Genomic DNA, 18,764 nt, shown 5'->3' on the forward strand with positions numbered 1-18,764 from the left:
GTGTGGAGGGGGGGCGACTGCTTAATCTTGAAGAGAGCAGTGCACTTCTCCACACACAGTGTAGTTAAACTATGGAACTCATTGCCACAGGAGGCAGTGGTGGCCATCTGGGAGAACCAGTGTGGTGTAGTGGTTAAGAGCGATAGACTTGTAATCTGGGGAACCGGGTTCGCGTCTCCGCTTCTCCACATGCAGCTGCTGGGTGACCTTGGGCTAGTCACACTTCTCTGAAGTCTCTCAGCCCCACTCACCTCACAGTTTGTTTGTTGTGGGGGAGGAAGGGAAAGGAGAATGTTAGGCGCTCTGAGACTCCTTCAGGTAGTGATAAAGCGGGATACCAAATCCAAACTCTTCTTCCTGTGAGAACAGGATGCTGGACATGAGATGAATCATTGGCCTGATCCAACAGGCTCTTCTCATGTATGTTCTTAGCGATAGAAAGAAGGAGCAGAAGCCCAGCAGGCTCCAGATACCAGAATTGGGTCCTCCTCAGGGCTGTGCACCTTCAACAGGTGACTAGGAATGCTGGTACAGCGTTGATGAGTGAAAAGCCCATCAGGGCAAGCCCCTGCCCCGCTCCTTTGGGTGATGCCCAAGATCTGCCACTGCATGCACAAAGAGGCGTGGCTTTCAGCAACACAGCAGCCTTGTCAGGAGGTGAGATCTGCAGAGGTCACCGAGCCCCAAGGTTGTTCTCATCAGACAAAAGCAAAGGTGTTTACTGCTGTCATTACTACAAGGGACCGAAGGGAACTTCAAAGGGGCTCGTGCAAGAAGAAGGGGGGGGGGATCAGATCATCATGATAAACACAGTGACACATTTCATCCAATGTTAAAAATGCTGTATGTTGTTGTTGTGAAACACAACCCGCGCTCGGCTTTTTGAAGTTCCTGTCATCTTCTTTTTTCCTCCACAATATTTTATTTATTTTAATTCCTAGCTCATTCCCTCAAAGACACTGTTGGCTAGTAACCAGTTCATGGCTTAGTGGTGGCTTGAGGAACCAGGTGCCCTCTAGCTGCTGTAGGACTCCAACTCCCATCAGGCTCTGCCAGAGTGCCCAATTGCCAAGGCTGATGGGAGTTGTAGCCCTGTGATGTCTGGAGGGCCAACAGCTTTGCTATCCCTTGGAGTAGTGTCCCTATTCAGTAAATTGTTTTAAATTGGGGCAAAGCTAGAAGCAACACAGAAATTGGCTTTCTTCCCTCAACCTTCTTCAATTTTGTCCTGCCTTCAAGCGGATCCCAAAGCTAAAACTCTGAAATGTCAAGGCCAGACCTTGAGACCCACCAACTTGACGCTGCCAGTGCCAGATTAAACCCTGCAGAAGCCCTAAGGCTGTCGAACTTGCAAATTATCTCGAAGCTTCTTCTTGGCTTGATTGTAATTTTCTTTCAAGATCAAATCAATATTATTTTGATTCATTGTCGAAGGGCCCCTAAAAGGCATGGGGCCCATAGGCCGGTGCCTGCTCTGCCTCTTTGGTAATCCAGCACTGCTTGCTGCGTTCTTTCCCCAAGTATCTCCACAGCTCAACATTGTCCTCTGAGTTCTCCTGCAGAAGACAAATTGTTCCATTCAGCATGCAAAAGCTTTCAAACTCTCGGTGCGTGCGTTCAATTTGCTGGGCTGCCTCCTTCTGGGGATTTTCCAGGTGCTTCTTCTAATTAGCATGATAATTGGTCATTTCATTAAACATCATCCATGAGAAGCTAGGGACCGAACTCCCTTAAAAACAAGGAGAAAGGAGAAAACCTGCAAGGTTGCATTTCACCCCTTTATTTTGTATTCGTTTGAGCAGAGTATATTGTAATTACGGATGGGCAAATCTGTCAATTTCAGTTCCTCCCCATTTTTCAAGTCTTAAGCTCCATTCTCCCCATTTCCACACCAGTTTGTGATTTCTTTATTATTATCAAAAGTCTTCGTGAAAATTCACCAACATTTTAGTGCGAATTCTCCTAACCACATCTTTGTATGCAGTTTTGCTTCATACAGACATTTTCACAAAGCAAGTTACCCAAATATAACACACTTTGTACATTATGTACACAAATGTATGCATTTTATGCACACTTTATGCATCTTTGTATGCACTACTTTGTGAGAGAACTTGCACTGCAAAATTCGGATAAGTTCTGCTTCAGAAAGTTCAAATCATGTAGATTCGCTTTTAAACATGAATGTAATAGAGTTCACTTCCTGAATCGTAGCATTAAATATACAGGACAGCTAAAGCAACAGTTTGAAATCCACCATCCTATTCCCAACTAGGAATAGATCAATCTGTCAATTTCAATTTCTTTCAATTTCTCATTCCCCGCCCCCAACCTGAAGTTCAGCTCACCCCATTTCAGTTTGTGATCATTATTTTTTTACAAGGTCCTCATGAAAATTTGTTGGTTTTTGTTTTTGTTTTTTAAAAAAGGCTATTTGCCCTATATACATATATTTTGCAAACTATTTCCCCTAACCCCATGTATTTTTGAAAGTTATCTTCACTAATATTTTGCCTTTGTGCACACTTTTTGCTAATAAAATAAGGCCATAGCTTTCATTGATGACACACATTCCCTCCCCCCATAGATTAAAATTCACTCATACAGAAAAAAAGATTGATTCTTAAAAGATCTGAGGAGTCTGAGCAGTTCACTTAGAGGTACCTCTGTGTTTCTGCAGGAGTCCCTGTTCTGAGCACGGCTCCTGATTTCAGTGCACTGAGCCCAGAACTGAAACTCATGTAGGGACATACTGGGCATCCCCCTCTAAGGTTTGCTCTGCTTCTGTACTGGGAGTAACAGATCAGGCTTGATTCAGAGGTGGGGCAGACTAACTCACCCTGATGGAGACTAAATGGAAGGAAACACACTGAGGGCAGTAGATCAGGCAGAGACAGAACAGGCACACTTTTCTGTAGATGAGCCACAGTTGAGTGGTAGAGCACTGCTACAGAACCCCGAGTGTGTCTCAGAAGATTTGGACATGCTCAATTCATGTAGACTCCTCCTCCTCCAGTGTGCATTGGGAAGAATCCTAGATCTGTGAACAGAGCACAGGCTTTGAACCTCCGTGTGGATACTTTGCAATCACGACATTCATTAAGTTCTCACAGTGTGTCCACATGCCCCATTTCATAGTTAGGGGCCAATGCAACACTATAATCAGGTATGATCTGTAGCACTCAAGGAAGTGTTTGCAGGGGCTCCTCCAGAGGCACCTTGCCTCTGAATACCAGTTCCTGTGAATGACAGGTGGGCAGAGTGCTGTTGTCCTCAGGTCTTTCTTTCGGACTTCATCAAGCTGCAAAAATAGGATGCTGGACTGGATGAGCCATTGGCATGATCCAGGAGGCATATCTTATTTCCTTAAGCCCTTTCTATTGTTCAATTATGGGCCTGTATTGAATGCTAATCCTGCTCAGAGCAGACCCATTGTTGTTGTTGTTGTTGATGATGATGATGATGATGTTGTTATATTCTGCCTTTCCCCCAGAATGCAATTCAAGATGGCTTGCACAAAACGACACTGATAAAAATATTTGAGGTGAATTTTTCAACAGTGGGGGCATATTTTCATCTGGAAAAGGACTGCTGGGCACAACCATTGGCACTATCCACTATCAACTTGGATGTGCAGGAAAAGGGCAAAGTTATGATCCCATTCCCCTCTTCTCCAGCGGAAAAGATGCTTTGGTAGAATCTCGGGCTTTTTTTCAGCTGGAACCCGACAGAACTCAGTTCTGGCACCTCTCATGTGGGCACCTTTACTATTACAGTAGTACCTCGGGTTACATACACTTCAGGTTACATACGCTTCAGGTTACAGACTCCGCTAACCCAGAAATAGTATCTCGGGTTAAGAACTTTGAAATTTGAACAGAAATTGTGCTCTGGTGGAGCGGCAGCAGCAGGAGGCCCCATTAGGTAAAGTGGTGCTTCAGGTTAGGAACAGTTTCAGGTTAAGAACGGACCTTCAGAATAAATTAAGTACTTAACCTGAGGTACCACTGTATAAGAGAACAAGGGAGATGTTAATAGTGATTTCTGGCACCTATTTTTCTAGAAAAATAGCACTGGTGCCTTGAGCCTTCACATTTCTCTCGCAAGGCCTTCCTTGCTGTGCACGCTGCAGGAGAGAAGGGGTTAAAGAGCCCTTTGTTGCCAGGAGACAACATCCAGGTGACATCATAGGACATGGGGTTCTGCCAGCACCTCCCTTGCTGTTCAGGTTGTAGAAGTTGGCCTTAAAGAACCCATTTACTTCGGGCGAAAAGTGATTTTACATTTTTTTAAAAATACAATAGAAATCAACAGCCCTTTGCCTATGTCTCAGAGCACCCCAGGTTTCAAACTAGGCCAAAGGACTCTGTCTTGCTGTTCACACTGCAGGAAAAGAACTTAAGAAACCCATTGCTTGTGTCCCAGTTTGGGAGAAACTGGCTGAGAGAAACTGGATAATAGTGTTTATGACCTTTGGGTTTAGGCGTTATGTTTTTAGCTAGATGGGGGTTGGGGGGTTGGATTTGCATTGAGGGTTGGATTTGCCTACAGTGGGGGCTTGTGCCTATTGAGATTGGTGCAAGCAAGTGCAAGCAAAGCCAGAGCAAATGATAGATAGAGGCAGAGATGATGACATGTGGAGTCAACTAATTATAATCTTGCCCTCATGCTCCTCCTCGATGAGTTCTACAAGGGCAAAACTGAGACTAAGGAGAAGGAAGATTACAACCAAGACCTCCCTTTGTACTTGTTGTTAAATAGGAAGGCAGGAAGGATGGGCTGGCTGAGGGCAGGCTAATGTTGGTGGGGCAATGCCCCATTGGCATGAAGACACACACCTCCAGTTGCCCAAACCTATTGTATTGTACAGAACCGCCTCTTCCTTGTGACACTTGGGAAATTCTCTCAATGCCTACCTCCAGTTCCCAAATTTCTGTAGGTTCTTGTCAAGAGTACTAGATGGGAGGGCATCTTGGCTCATCCAACAAGGCTCTTAAGCAAGGGCATATATCCAGAATAACTTCACTTATTTTAGTTTGGACAGCCCATAGCTCAGTAGTAGAGCACACCGCTTTGTGTATGGAAGGATCCAGGTTCAGTCCTCAGCATCTCCATTAGGGCTAGGAAGAGACCTCTGGCTAAAGCCCTAGTAAGCCTCCAGGACCAGCCCAAGATATCTTGCTGCCTGAGGCAAAGGACAAAAATGGTGCCTCCCTCCTCATTGGATGTACAGAACCCAGATTGGACTGGTAGATGAATCCAACGTCAACGCTGCTGATGTACAGACTCTCGTTTTGTATATTTAGAACACAACGGTGGACCATAGCGATTTTAATGACTGTCAGTAGCGAACAGGAACCTTTTGCCACCCTTTGGGCCATACATACGGATTTTTCTGGACATTACTGGGATTTCAAAGGTGGAATTGACATCTGGGGGAATTTTCCGAAAGACAGTGCTTTGTCCTGGATCTTTGGCAAGTCAATCGAAAAATCGCTTTTTTGTAAAAAGAAAGCTCAACAACGTTGGGGTTTTTCTTGTAAAAGCTCAGCGACTTTTGGAGTGTCTTGGCTTTTACTTTTTGAAATATGGCAACCCTAGGGATATTCTGCCAGGGGTGGGCAGAGCCCGAGGCAAAAGCGGGCAAAGGCACAAATGTAAATGTTTAGCTTCGTACAGTTGGCTCGTTTCTACACACACTCACACACTTCTCTCCATCCTAGCAATCATGAGGCATGATCAGAATTTAAGGACACATTCCAGCCAGGATCCGTGGGCCAGGTGGAGAGGCCTGGAGGGCCACGGCTGGCCTCTGGGCCTGAGGTTCCCCATTTCTGATGTAGATCATGGAAGGGTGGAGTTAATCAACCCACATCTGCAAGAAACCTGCAACCTTGGATGACTCTGACTGAACGCTACAGAAAGTGACTTCCTTATTTGAAACCTTCCCCTCCTTCCCTGGCTTATGGCAGTCGTGGCAGCTTGGAGGGGGAGACTAACTGAACTTCTTTTGTCAGAAGGTTATACACCCTGCTGGTGGCAGGGACCCCTTTCCAACCAGTTAGCCTACATTTCTTAAATAAAACAACAGATATGAAGGTTGAGAGAAAATGGGAGCAACGGGCCGTGCTAGGTTGGTAGGTAGGTAGATAGATACAGTATGCATATGTCACACATCAACCTAACTTCCTCCCCCCCCCCCGATATTTGAAAAGATCCTTTGGAGGTGGGGAGGCTCCGAAAGCCTATTGTGTGGGGTCTGTGGCTACATCACGCTTGACGGTTCCCCGCCTGGCCTATCCCAAGATGGCAGGACACACCTGTTCATGGCTAGAGGCAAGGAGATTGGTCGGGAGCAAAGAATGCACCTGCTTAGGGAGGGGTCGAGGAAGTACATGTAAGCTGAGCCGTTAGACATTCTCCGTCTCTCCTGTATTCCAGCTTAAACAAGTAAGATGCTTGAGGCTTCCATGATGGCCGGGCAACATCGCGGCTCCCCCCTCCTTTTAAAAAACTTTTAATTTTATTTTAAGTATTTTCTTTTCTTTTTGGTAGCGTAGATATAGCAAAGCTGTTCCGATTCCTTGTGTGCTTTCTGCACCCCCCCCAAAATCCCAGCCGCGTCTACGTCCTGCGAAACTCCTTGCCGAGAAATCCCGAGAAATTGCTGAGACGTGCGAAGAGCCGACCCTCCAAAGTCACTCACAAGAGGCCTGCTGCGACTTGCTTTTTCAATGCATGTATTTATTGATTTACGATCCTTGGCGGTTTTGGGTTGGGAAAAGGTTACCTGGCACCTTGCGCCAAAGTCGTCGTAATGGCTCCGCGGTCCTCGTATGCTGTAGGTTGAAAGATTCCCGCCGTGGATGTGCACTAAACGGGAGTTTAATGGTGGTGACTGAGCCGCAGTTAAGTCGTCTTGCTTAGGTGTGCTTCCCCCCCCCACCCCCTTCTATCTTTTGTCTCTTTTCTTTCTCCAGGTAGACTGAAGGAAGTTTTGTTTAAAGAAAAAGAAGTATCAGGTTTTGTCTGCTTTGAGATGGAAGGTGAGGGGGGTGGGGATGGCTGAAACCTCGCAAATCCAAACGTTCACCTTACAACTGGCCAAACCAGTTGGGGCAGGTAGCAGCAAAGTTGCAAGGCATTCAATAGGAGGCAGCCAATGGGGGGGAACCTTAGTCTCTCGTGCCCTGATCTTGACAAAGGAGGCAGATTTGGGATCGGTGGTGATGACTGAATCACGGCAGTTAGGCGAGGGGGGTGGAAAGCGCTCAGTTGACCAAGAGATGAAGAGCGATCCAAGCAGCCCATGGTTTGTATCTCTCACTGAATCCTAAATGTCTTTTCCCTCCTTGTTGGTGAGCTGTGCCTTGCTTAATTCTTTCCCATCTTGATCCCTTCCCCACTGCTAAAAGATAAATAAATGGTTGTGACCCTGTTTAACAAGGACAGGGGGCAGTTTAAGCGCAGGGGGGTAACAGATATTTAAAAGCACATACATTGGAAAGCAGTAATTTCTGTTCTCCTAATGCTAAAATGGTAAATAATGGTATGATGTGTAAGTGGTAAAGGGGATGGGATTTGATTCTTGGATTAAGGTTTTGGCAATTAACTAGAGGGTGCAGAGATCTTGATTCTGTCCAGAGTGTTTGCAGTTTGGCTTAAAGGAGCCATTTTGAGTTGGTCTCCTCGTTCTTTCCTCTCCACTGCCTCCCATAACCGCTGCAGGTCTATCCCTGTGTTATAAGAGAGCCTCTTTGCTTCCTCCTAATCTTTCTTCCAGTTCTCTCACCAGAGCTCCGCTTCTATGCCTAACCTGTCTCTACTTGCTGCTTTGAGTTGGGCACTGAGAAAGAAAGAGACACCAGATTCTCTTTCGAAGGGGAGTATAACTCCTCACATCTGAAGCCTTCTGTGCCAGTCGGTGTGGAGGGATGTTGAGTGGATCAAAATGGTTTGCGCAGGAGGAAAATGATTGAAATAATGGCTTTCAAAGAAAAGAAACTCTTGACTTTTTGTCAACTTTTCCTTTGGCCTGTTGGGCTGCTGATGCTTGGGTGTGTGTATGTGTGTTTGTGTTGTTGACACAGTAAACCGGGTGAGAGTTTTAAGACGTGTATGTGTGTGTGTTTTGTAAGCACGCAAAAATGGTTCTCGTCATCCGTTGTTGGCTCCAAAAGCAGGAAAAGGCAGTTGGGCGTTGTGGACTTTAGGGGAGTTGACGCAGAGCGCTCCGTTCGGCTTTCACTTCTTGGAAAAGGTTCTGGAAGGTTCCTCTGTGTCCGCCTTCACCAACCCGGTGCCCTCCAAAAGTTTGGGAATCAATCCGAAACATCTGGAGGGCACCAGTTTGGCAAAGACTGCTTTGTGTGTTCTTCCAAAGCGGGGAGTGGGGGTGGGGATGGCCACACAAGACAAGAAACGGTTTTGATTTGCTTGGTGTTCTTTGCTTTTTTTTCCTTTTTCCTTTTTCGAAAGGTCTCCTGAAACCAATCTTGATTTCAATACTATCCAATCTCATTACATTTCAACACAGAAGCCAGGAGAAAATGATTACAGAAAAAGAAGGGATCTGTCAGCAGGGCTAACTTCTTTTATATTTACCTCCATCAAAGCCCGTTAATTAGATTTCATCCCTCTCCACATAGCCCTTCTCCAATATAAACCTGCTTCTAAAGCTGCAATTCTTCAGACAGTTACTAGGGAGTAAGTCTAGGGATTTACTAGGGATTTACTCCTGAGTAAGGAAGCTTAGACTTGTACTGCATGGCTAGTACCGATATTTAATGGGGCCATTATCCTGTTGTGCCTGCATAAGCCTTACAAAGTTTATAGGATTGCTCCAGGCTGATATCTCACTGAACTCAAGGTCAAAACTCCTACCTGGGTTTGAATGGATAATAAAAATACTTAGCAGGAATGTAGCATTCTTGAACGTTTCAGGCGTTCCACACGTATACGATCTTGTTGCCTTCCTTACGGCCGTAGTATTATCATTTCCATATTGCAAAAGCGGGGTGTGGGGGCATGAGTCTGAGGATGCAATCTTATTCAGGGCACCTTTCAGATGAGAATGCAGGATAAGGCATTTACTAAAATCAATTTGCAAAAACAAATTTGGTGGGGTTTTTTCTTTCCCCCCTTTTTTATTTTTTGTAAAGGCCCTCTTGTGAACTCGTGGCAAAGGTGAGATTACCGGATTTGTTGCGTCCAGGGGCTTTCCATATATTTCCCGCTCTTCCAGATATTTTTGAATTATCAGAAAGGCAACCAGCACAAGCTGTTTGTGCTGTATCAAAAGAGCTCTTGTCTGAAATATGGGGAACTTGTGACACATCGGTGCTCCCTCAAATAGGCTTATGGCACACTCCTGCCCAAGTCTTTTCAGAAACAAGTCCCGCTGGTTTCAATGATTATTTCTCCCAGATAAGTGGATATAGGATTGCAGCCTTTAGAGAGCTATTAATTTGAAAACGAAATGTGGGTCTTAATGTGTACACTAAGGTATGATGGACAGTTTTTGAATGAACAACTCTGCAGTCCTCTAAACTGGTAGATAGTTCAGAAATGGCTGTTTCCCCCGTGTCTGCGACTCTAAAATTCTGTAGTATCTCACATTCACATTTTAAACCCTGTCAATAAGATCCTACACCTTAATAGTGCCTTCAACTTGAATGGTATTACCTTTGAAGAAGTACTCGCTAAATTATAGCATGGGCACCTGATCCCAACCATATTTACTTTGGAGTAAGTTCCATTTCCCCCCCAGTGGGAAATAGTATCTTTAGGACTTCCATTCATATTTCATGAAAATCCATGACACTCCCAAGAAAACCTTTTTAAGGTGAAAATCAGGTTAGGGTGCTAAATGTAGGTTGCTTAATTTTGTGGATTCAATTACTCAGTAGTATAGTAAGTTCCACTAAGTGTAATATGACCTGAACCCCAACAAAGAGCACATAGTATTTTTTTTTTCAAAACAGTTTGGAATTTTAACTGTGCAACCTTGGAAGTAAGTTCTGTTGACATCAGTAGGGCTTATTCTCAAGTAGGTGTGCTGAGGACTGCACCTTTAAAATCACTATTATTATTATTATTATTATTATTTTAAAAAAAGAAAAACAACAGCAGCAGCTATTGAGCTCATCTAAATGTTGATGAATGACACCAATCTTTATGTATTGGTAGTCTATCAGCAGATATCCAAATATCAAAAGATTGCTTTCTACAATCCTCTCTAACTATAAATACAACTATTCATTTAAAGCTGCAGTCTTGTACTCACTAACTTGTTGAACCCAGGGTTTCTTATTTTGAAAATAATCTATGCACATGTTTGTGCCACAAGTTTCCATTTTTATATACTTTTAACTTCCCCTTTCAACCATAGCTGAGCTGAAATTTCTCAGAAAATAATTTGCTGGTACATACTGTTTATTATTATTTTTCACGCTTCTCCTGAACGGTTGGAGAATTTCAGTCCTCCCCTGGAGAAAATTCAGTTAAATGCACCCCTGCATGGATCCAGTTTTAATATTCTTTGATATTATTTTAATATCATGGAATGAAGCAATGGGCTCGAACCTTTTCCCCTTCCAATCCACCTTTCTCTGCCCACAACTTCCCTCATCCACCAGTATGAACTAACAGCAAAGTTTTCCTTCAGTTTTGTCTAGCATGAAATGAGCTGAAATTTCTCACAAGAGAATTTTCTGAGGGGGGAAAAACCTTGTCTCACCTGCTCCCATAAAGAAACCTGTTGACATCCACAGCAAATAGCTTTGAGAATTTTGGAGTGCCCATTTTGCGCAACAAAAAATTCAATCTGCTGGACTAAGACTAGGAATAAAACTAAGTGTGCATGTCAAAGCCTGACTGGGTAGTATAACATAATCATTCCCCCTTGAGTTCTGACTGTAATCTGATTTAACAATGGATAGACTTTCATAGATATCGAGGTCCCCTATAGCATGTGTGCACACACGCTATTGTACTATGGAATCCCACAATACATATTGAAAATAATATTGATCCAGGCTTAAAACTGAACAAGGTTTAAACTCCAAATACAGCCTTGCTGGTGCCTGTTTCTGCTCACGCAGTGCAATCTTAGTCATGTTTACTTGGAAGTAAGCGGCACTGTGTTTAACACAGCATTTTCCAGTATGTATAGTAAGCCTGCAGCCTTAAGACAAGTTTTGATGTGAACATTTGAAACACCATGCATTTATACAGCTTGCCCTGAGCAAGTGATGACAGAAAAATTGAAACTGGCAAAACAAATAATATAATAACAATAAATCTTTGCTGAAATTGGAAGACGTAAATAAAATAAGAACAAGGATGAGGTTGCTGGGCGTCCCCCTCTCCCACCCTTAATAGAAGAATCTAAATTGTAAATTCAAATATGCTTAATTATCTCATGCTGCGTTCTGACAAAGTGTTTGCAAATTGCTTTTGGTAACAATATCGTTTTCCCAGAAGCTGGTAAATGTTTGTTTTGATGGTTCTCTGAGGAGCTGTTAGGATTTCTTTAGAGGCTGCATTGGGTACTTTTCCCCCACCCCTCTCTCTCTGCTGAATCTTCACAAACGAATTCGGGGCTTCCACAAAATCACCTTTACCAAAATCTCCTGAAACGAAAGGTCAAGGGTGTGTGATCTCTGGCTGCCTGTCTCATCGGGAACCCTGTAACGCATTTGATTTTCTTTTTTCTTTTACTGCAAATTGGAAAGCAATCACATGTCAATTTAAGAGCTTTCTTCCGTGTGGTGTGTTTTTGCAAGAGCGGCTAATTGGAGGTTTTGGAATGTGTTTATCAAGAGGTGAAAGACGCAAGGCACCCTTGTCTATTACAGGGGCCATCTGAATCCAGACCGCTTGCTAGCTAAACAGATTGTTACAGCACAGTGCTGTACACGTCCACCCGGAAGTATGTCCCAAAGAATCTCAACAGGGCTTACTCCTGGGTAAGTGAGTACAGGACTACAACTTTAAAGGAACTGAGAACTAATCCCATGGAACTCAGTGGAGCTTACTTTTGTGTAGACATGCATAGGCTTGCTCCCTTAAGACACGCAGAAAGAGACTTAATTCCAAAATTACCCTGAGATGCATGTTTTGATTAGAGTTCAGGGTTTACTTGGTTCCCCCAGCTTCCTCTGCCTCCTAAAAATAATGATGGTGTTGGGAACAAATTAAAATAAATTCAAAGCAAGAATGCTATCACTGAAGTGTAGAGAAGCCACAGAAACATCCCTTTGCTCCTTCTTGAACTCGGAAAGGGCTGAACAGGCCAGCCTGTCCCTTTGGACTCCAGTATGGCTTATCTGATGGGGATCTGAGATAAGGGCTCGACTTTTCTTCTGTGTTTGTTCTTTGTTCCCTTCAGAGTCCCTGGCTATTGATTAAGGCTCAGGCGGGCAGGTTAACTAACAAGTTAGAAGTGCGGGGATCCCCCTCCCCTCCCCTCCCGTTTTTCTTTCCTCTCAACTCACATTCCTCTCTGGACCTTGAGCAACCTGGTGCAGTATGAACCAAAGGCCCCACCTTTCCCATTTGGAGGAGAAATGATACCTGGCTGTTTGAAAAGCACCGCTCAAAACTTGGCTTTTCTGTACAACAGAAAGGAAAGGAGGAATAAAGACCAGCGGGGAGGATGACATGAGGGCAGATAAAAGAATGGGATCCCAGATAGAGAAAGTAGTAGCTTTTTATTTTCTTAAAGTTCTTTGTTTCCTCCCCCCTCTTTCCCCCACACCTTTCCTGCCACCCCTCTCCTTTTGGGCCCTGGTCATCATGGTGATGATTAACTAAATGAGGTCTGTAACCCTGGTAACGAATAGGTTGGTTTTATGTTTCATGGGTACCCAACAGCTGGAAATAGTGTGCTTGCTGAGGGCTTAAAAACGGAGAGCTTTTTTCGTTTTATGATTTATTTATTTATTTAAAAAAATGATGACCTTATTTGCTTTGATCTTGTGCCATGGTAAGGTTACAGCCCTTACTTTCTTGCTGTCCTCTTTTCTCCCTTCCTTCTCCTTCCGTGTCCTGAGTGGATAGACCAACCTTAAGCGTTCACACCTTACTGCAGGTGCCTGCGGGTGGAGGGGAGGAATTTCCCCCTCAAGGCCTTTCCTTACTTTGCCCACCTCTTAGTATTTTATGACAATGACCAGAGAGAGAGAGAGAGAGAACACCTCTTGAATTGAAACTGCTTCCACTATCATCCTATCCCCTGCCTCACTTAGCACACAGTATCTATATGCCTCTTATTGCTTATGGCCATGTTGGCAGTTAAGGAAATGGCCGAGCATATGCCCAGTGCGTGTCGTTCATCTTGCTGATGGGAGCCTCCGATGGGCTCTACGCCGAGAGCCATAACGTGGAAAGGTTGGTTTATTTTTGTTTATTTTTTGCCCTTGTCGAAATGGAGGTCTTAGCACGGTCAGCGGGCGAGACCGACCGGGGATAGGAGAAGAATTATGTGTTAAGGACAGGCCATCTCGGTTCAGCTGGGAAGGGGGGGGGGATAAAACTTTGCTGGATGTTTTGGAACGGAGTCAGATCTGCTTAAATAGGAAGAAGCTAAAGGAGCATGTTTTTGGGTGCGAGAGAGGAATTCAAATGGGGGAAATGAAAGGTAGTGGTTTGCTTTCCTCTTCCAGGCTGGTTCTTTAATGGACTCCATAATTCACAACTTAATGCCTTTGGGGGCATTCCATTCTGTTGAATTGAGGAAAGTGTTCTGCTGTATCCAACAACCTCAAATCCCCAAATGTCCTTCTTTGGGGGAGACAGTCCACCCTAAGTGGCAGGTTTGGGGGTGCCATTGCAAGGCAACATGCTGTCAATAACTTCATCTCTTATTAAAGAGGAGGGATAAGGAGGTGTCCCCACTACTTGTGCCTTAATCCTTGGAAAGTTTAAGCCAGATGAGACTTCTGTTGCTGAAATTCCTAATATTATGTGCCCTTTGCTGAGAGAGCAAGCCAATAAAATACTTAAGAAACAAGAGTTTCACCGGGGATGGAGACAAATCTAATTGCTTTAGCCCAAATAGAAGAGAGGGAGGAGAAATCACATTGGTACAGCCCATTTAAGCCAGTAATTATGAAAATAAGCTAGCAGTTTAAGATAATAATTGCTCCTAAGCTTGCATTAATTACCGCATAGAGGCCACGTATGTGATGAGAATGGAGAATGCTACCTCCTCAAGGGTGTGTGAAAACAAAAGATATTAAAGGCAGTGGCGTAAATCCATTGTAAATCCTTTCAACTTCAGTGGAGGCTTCCAAAATCTAAGATTTGACCTCTGGGTCTTTCAGATTCCTGCATGCGTAACTTAAAAAATAGCTTGGCAAAGGAAATGGCAGACAAAGATTTCTCCTTTTGCGTCCTTTCTGTTCTCCTATCCCCTCGGTTTCCTACCACAAGGCCCCTTTCCATTGAGTTCTTAATCTTTTAGGAAAATCTAAGGCAGACAAATATATTATTGTATATGTTTTGGCAATAGGTGAGGTGGGACAAGCAGTGGCGTAGCGTGGGGGGTGCAGGGGGGGGGCCGGCCGCACCGGGCGCAACGTCTGGGGGTTAGGGTTAGGGGGCGCAAATCCACGGGTTAGGGGGTGCAAATCCACGGGTTAGGGGGTGCAAATTACTTGCCTTGCCCCGGGTGCTGACAACCCACGCTACGCCACTGGGGACAAGAGGCTTCCTTGACTCTTTATTTTTGCTCTGTGTATTGCTGTTTGTGCTTGAGCAAGACGATGGAAGGATTAGCGAGCTGTGGATTATACAGCTGTAACAGGGAGCGATGGCAAGATCTTCAGGCTAGCTTCTGAAAAACACTGCACTCTCTCTGTGTGTGTAGTTTTTAAATCAGATTTTGGCAACCCAAAATCCCACTTCTGCTGAAGTCTCCCAAGTGCCAACCAGGTAGGGAAGTCAGGGCCAGTCTTTTGCATGCTGATCCGTGTCCAGTGTACAAGACAATGACTCAGCACAGCATACATGCAAGGCTTGTGTTCACTGGATCTAATGGGGCAGAAGGTAGGGAAACCAACAGTAGGTGGAGCCAGAGCCAGTGACAGGCAGAGCCACACCCCATTGGTTGGAAATAAGACAGCAGGCTTCCACAGATTCCCCTTTGAAGCCATCTAAGAAGAGTATGATGAATAAGAACACAGAAAAGAGCCCTGCTGGATCAGGCCAGTGGTCCTGCCAGCCAGGTGCGTATAAGAAGCTTGCAGGCAGGACCTAAGGACAACAGCAACTCTCCCCACTACTGCCTTGCCTTCAAATTATCCCAGGCTGCTTTTGGCCGTGGAAGAATGAAGGAAGGAAGAAAAAGTGTTTGGTGCTCCTGTTCAGGGTCAAATGTGCCCTGCGAGAGCAGCCCCCAACATTGAGCCATGGTTAATTTCCATAACGTCTGGATATAGGGACCAGAACATCATTCTGTTTTAGGTCTTCATCCCTGTTCACAGAGCTGCCGACCCAGCCTTTCGATAGACTCACTAATGAGAGCCATCATCTAGAATTTGAGGGCATCTCCCCCATTTGTAATTAATCTCTGCTGGTGGGGCAGCTAAAACACTCAGCCATGGCTGGATGGAGAAAGGAAGGGAGATGGTCACCAGTGTCGTACTGCACCAAGCAACCCCCAAAGACCAATGCTTGACTGTCCTGTGCTTGCAAATAGTTAAATAAATAACAAATCCGATACTGGGGGTTTGGTAGACCACAATTAAACCATGGTTCTTTCAAAAGCCATATATGTTTGAGGATTAATGCAGAAGTATGGAATTAAGGGTTGGTGTTTCTGCTATGGGTCAGTGGTGTATCTATACAGAGATGACATCTGGAGTTGGTGATAACACTCACTAATTATTCCTGTGATGTTGTTTACATACCCCTCTAGGGTAGCTATTCACACATTACCCCAAAAAAGCAGAAATGAATCACAGATTTGCATCGTGTTGGCATATGTTAATTTTTAGGGACAGGTGTAAATTTAGTGACTCAGAATATATCCAATGACTCAGAATAAACCCACTGAAATAAACGGACGAAAGCTAAGTCATGTCCAGTCATTTCAGCGGGTCCACTGTGAGCAAGGCTAGCTCTGGATGCAACCCTGTATTTCAAATAGACAGGCCGGACATCTTAGCATGACTCTGAGCAAAAGATCTGTGTGGTTGCTTAGTCTGTGGTCCAGAGGCCAACTGCTGACAGGCAACTCCAAGGTTTACCAGATCTCCCTACTTAGGGTTCTCAATCTTTAAACCACTCATAGACCAGACAGCCTTCAGGTAGAGGACTGCCCTCTGAAAGACAGTACATGTGGCAACTCTGTAGACCCCTGATAGCTTAATAAGGCAGTCTTCTTCTTTAATATTGATCATCCTTTTGGTATGAATTTGTAAAAAATGCATAGCTAGCACCTCCTCTTAATAGCTTGCATCAAGATAAAGCAGCTATTGTGTTATTCAATGCAAGCTCTAACCACACTTGGGATCATTAAGGCCTCATTCACAGCATGCACCTTTAAACAGTCATGGATTCCTCCCAAAGAATTCTGGGAGTCGCAGTTTTTTAAGAGTGCCAAGGAGTTGTCAGGAGAGCTCTATTCCCTCAACACAGCTACAATTTCCAGACTTCCCTGTGAAGAGGGCTTGATTGTTAAACAACTCTGAGAAATTGTAGATTTGTGAAGTGGGTAGGGGGTCTCCCATCAACTTTCAGCACCCTTAACTAACTACAGCTCCCAGAATTCTTTGGTGGAAGAAGCCATGACAGTTTTAAATGGTATCCTAGTGCTTTAAATGTGGGTTTAAACCCTCTAGTACTTGGTCTTCAACTATTTACAGTGCAATCTTATACATGTTTACTCAGAAGCAAGTCGCACCACAGTCAATGGCACTCACTCCCTGGTGCTAAGTGCATTTACCAGATTGTGTCCTTAATCCCCCCTTATTCACTTTAATTGGGGTCTAGCTGGCACCAGTGCCCTTTCAGTAAAGTCCTCCAGTTTTTAAAAAGGGATGATTAAAGCTGATTAATTTGCAAAACATCTACATATCTCCCTTTTGTTACAATGTCTTTCCTGGACCTGATAGACGGAGATTTGTTCTCTGATTCGCCTCTCCTTACCATGTAATTATTTCGACCATGGTCATTTGTGCCAATTTGTTAGCTAACATGTCACCAGCGGCTGTTATAAGATCCGCAGTGTCAAAACACTAGCGCTGCGCCATTGTCCTTACAGAACAAAGCAGAAATATTTTAAAGAAAAATAACACCCCCGAATTGAGACTTATTTCTCTTTTTCTAATGGAGAGAGAGCATCTGCTGCTTAAATTTCTTACTGGTTATCATCTTTTTTCCCTTTTAAATCCATGAATTATTGATGCTGCAGGGGGGTGAAATGAACATGGCGGGGGGAATGAAAGGGAAAAAAGTCTGTCTTTTGTGCAGGCTAAATGGAACATGGCTGCCTGTCGACGGGATTTGATTTGCTTTATCTTTTTTGACAGTTACCTAATAACTGGGAGGAGAGGAGGTGTAGCCATGCACTTTTGGGGCTGGGTGGTGAAGAGAATGCAATAGCTTCCCTCAATGGGTTCACCGTTTGCAAGTAGGACCGAAACTAATTTATTCTTGAAAAATTCACCTCAAAATTCTCCTCTTGTCAGTTTGGATGCTGACTGCTCTACACATCACCCCTTGGCAATCGTGACATTTGCTCAGTGTTCACCTGATTGTTGGCTGCTCCATCTGCAGTCCCATGATGCCTATCTTCAAAAATTTGACAAAACGTATTTGATTAGGAGTGGACATTTGTCAGCCATCTTTGTGGGCCGCCCTTACAAAATTCTCCAGGTGGCTCACGACAGGGAAACAAAGCAGTTAGCCAAACAAGGCAAAACCCAACCCAACAATGATAGAGGGCGACACGGAATAAGGCTTTGCACTTGTTAGGATTGCACCTCTGACCACGAGATGATGGTTTGTGTTTGATGGTTCCAGGGAGCTGGTGGCTGGCCAGAGCATGCATTTGGTACCTGCCATTGTGATCAAGCAACAGTACTCAAATTTCAAAATTCTGAGGTAAAATCTACCTCAACATTCTGAGGTAACGTTTACCTCAATATCCTGAGGTGAACTTTCACACTTGGGGAGCGAATCCCTATTGAAAGGGGGCAAATGTTAACATCTGACATATGTTGAATCTTTACAGAGTAATTTGCTTCAGCTCTGAATTGAAGAGGCAAGATCTTACTGTGTCAGAAATATTTGGCTCCTAGAGATTTATACATGGGGGAATGCAAACTTGGTCCTTCTGGCATTGTCTGTTCTGTGGTTTATTGTCTACACTGGCTGGCAGCAGCTCTCTGGGCTTTCAGCAGAAATCTTTTGCAGCCTTACCTGGAGGTGCCAATAGTTATGTTCAGGGCCCGAACAGGTGCTCTGCCATTGGGCTGTGGCTCTCACCCTAAAAAGACTCTAGTCATTATGGTTCTGAATAAAGGACTGGTTTTAAAAAAAGAGACAGGAAGTTCCAGATGTTGTTGAACTAAACTCACATCAGCCCCATGAAGCATGGCCAACTATCAGGAGCAATGGGAGCTGTAATCCGACTCCCAGAAGCCCCACAAAGCATGGCTACTGGTGTTGTCCACCAAGCAAATCTATTCCTGCTGTACATTGACTGGCAGAGGCTCTTTATAAGGTTTTAGGCTTTCCCAGTCCTACCTGAAGGG

At 44.4% G+C, this 18,764-nt stretch overlaps 1 protein-coding gene and 1 long non-coding RNA gene across 3 annotated transcripts in view; both read left to right on the plus strand.

The window, feature by feature from the left end:
• Positions 1–18,764, plus strand: part of TTLL10 (tubulin tyrosine ligase like 10) — a 200,223-nt gene that overhangs the window by 111,596 nt on the left and 69,863 nt on the right. The gene's annotated exons all lie outside the window — the stretch shown is intronic.
• LOC310683973 lies at positions 4,134–18,697 on the plus strand. The gene is made up of 3 exons (XR_014514610.1): positions 4,134–8,299; positions 8,350–14,537; positions 14,710–18,697. It is a non-coding gene; the product is annotated as an uncharacterized lncRNA (long non-coding RNA).

This window comes from Podarcis tiliguerta (assembly GCF_965153285.1).
Source record: "Podarcis tiliguerta genome assembly, chromosome: 8".
Taxonomy (NCBI): domain Eukaryota; kingdom Metazoa; phylum Chordata; class Lepidosauria; order Squamata; family Lacertidae; genus Podarcis; species Podarcis tiliguerta.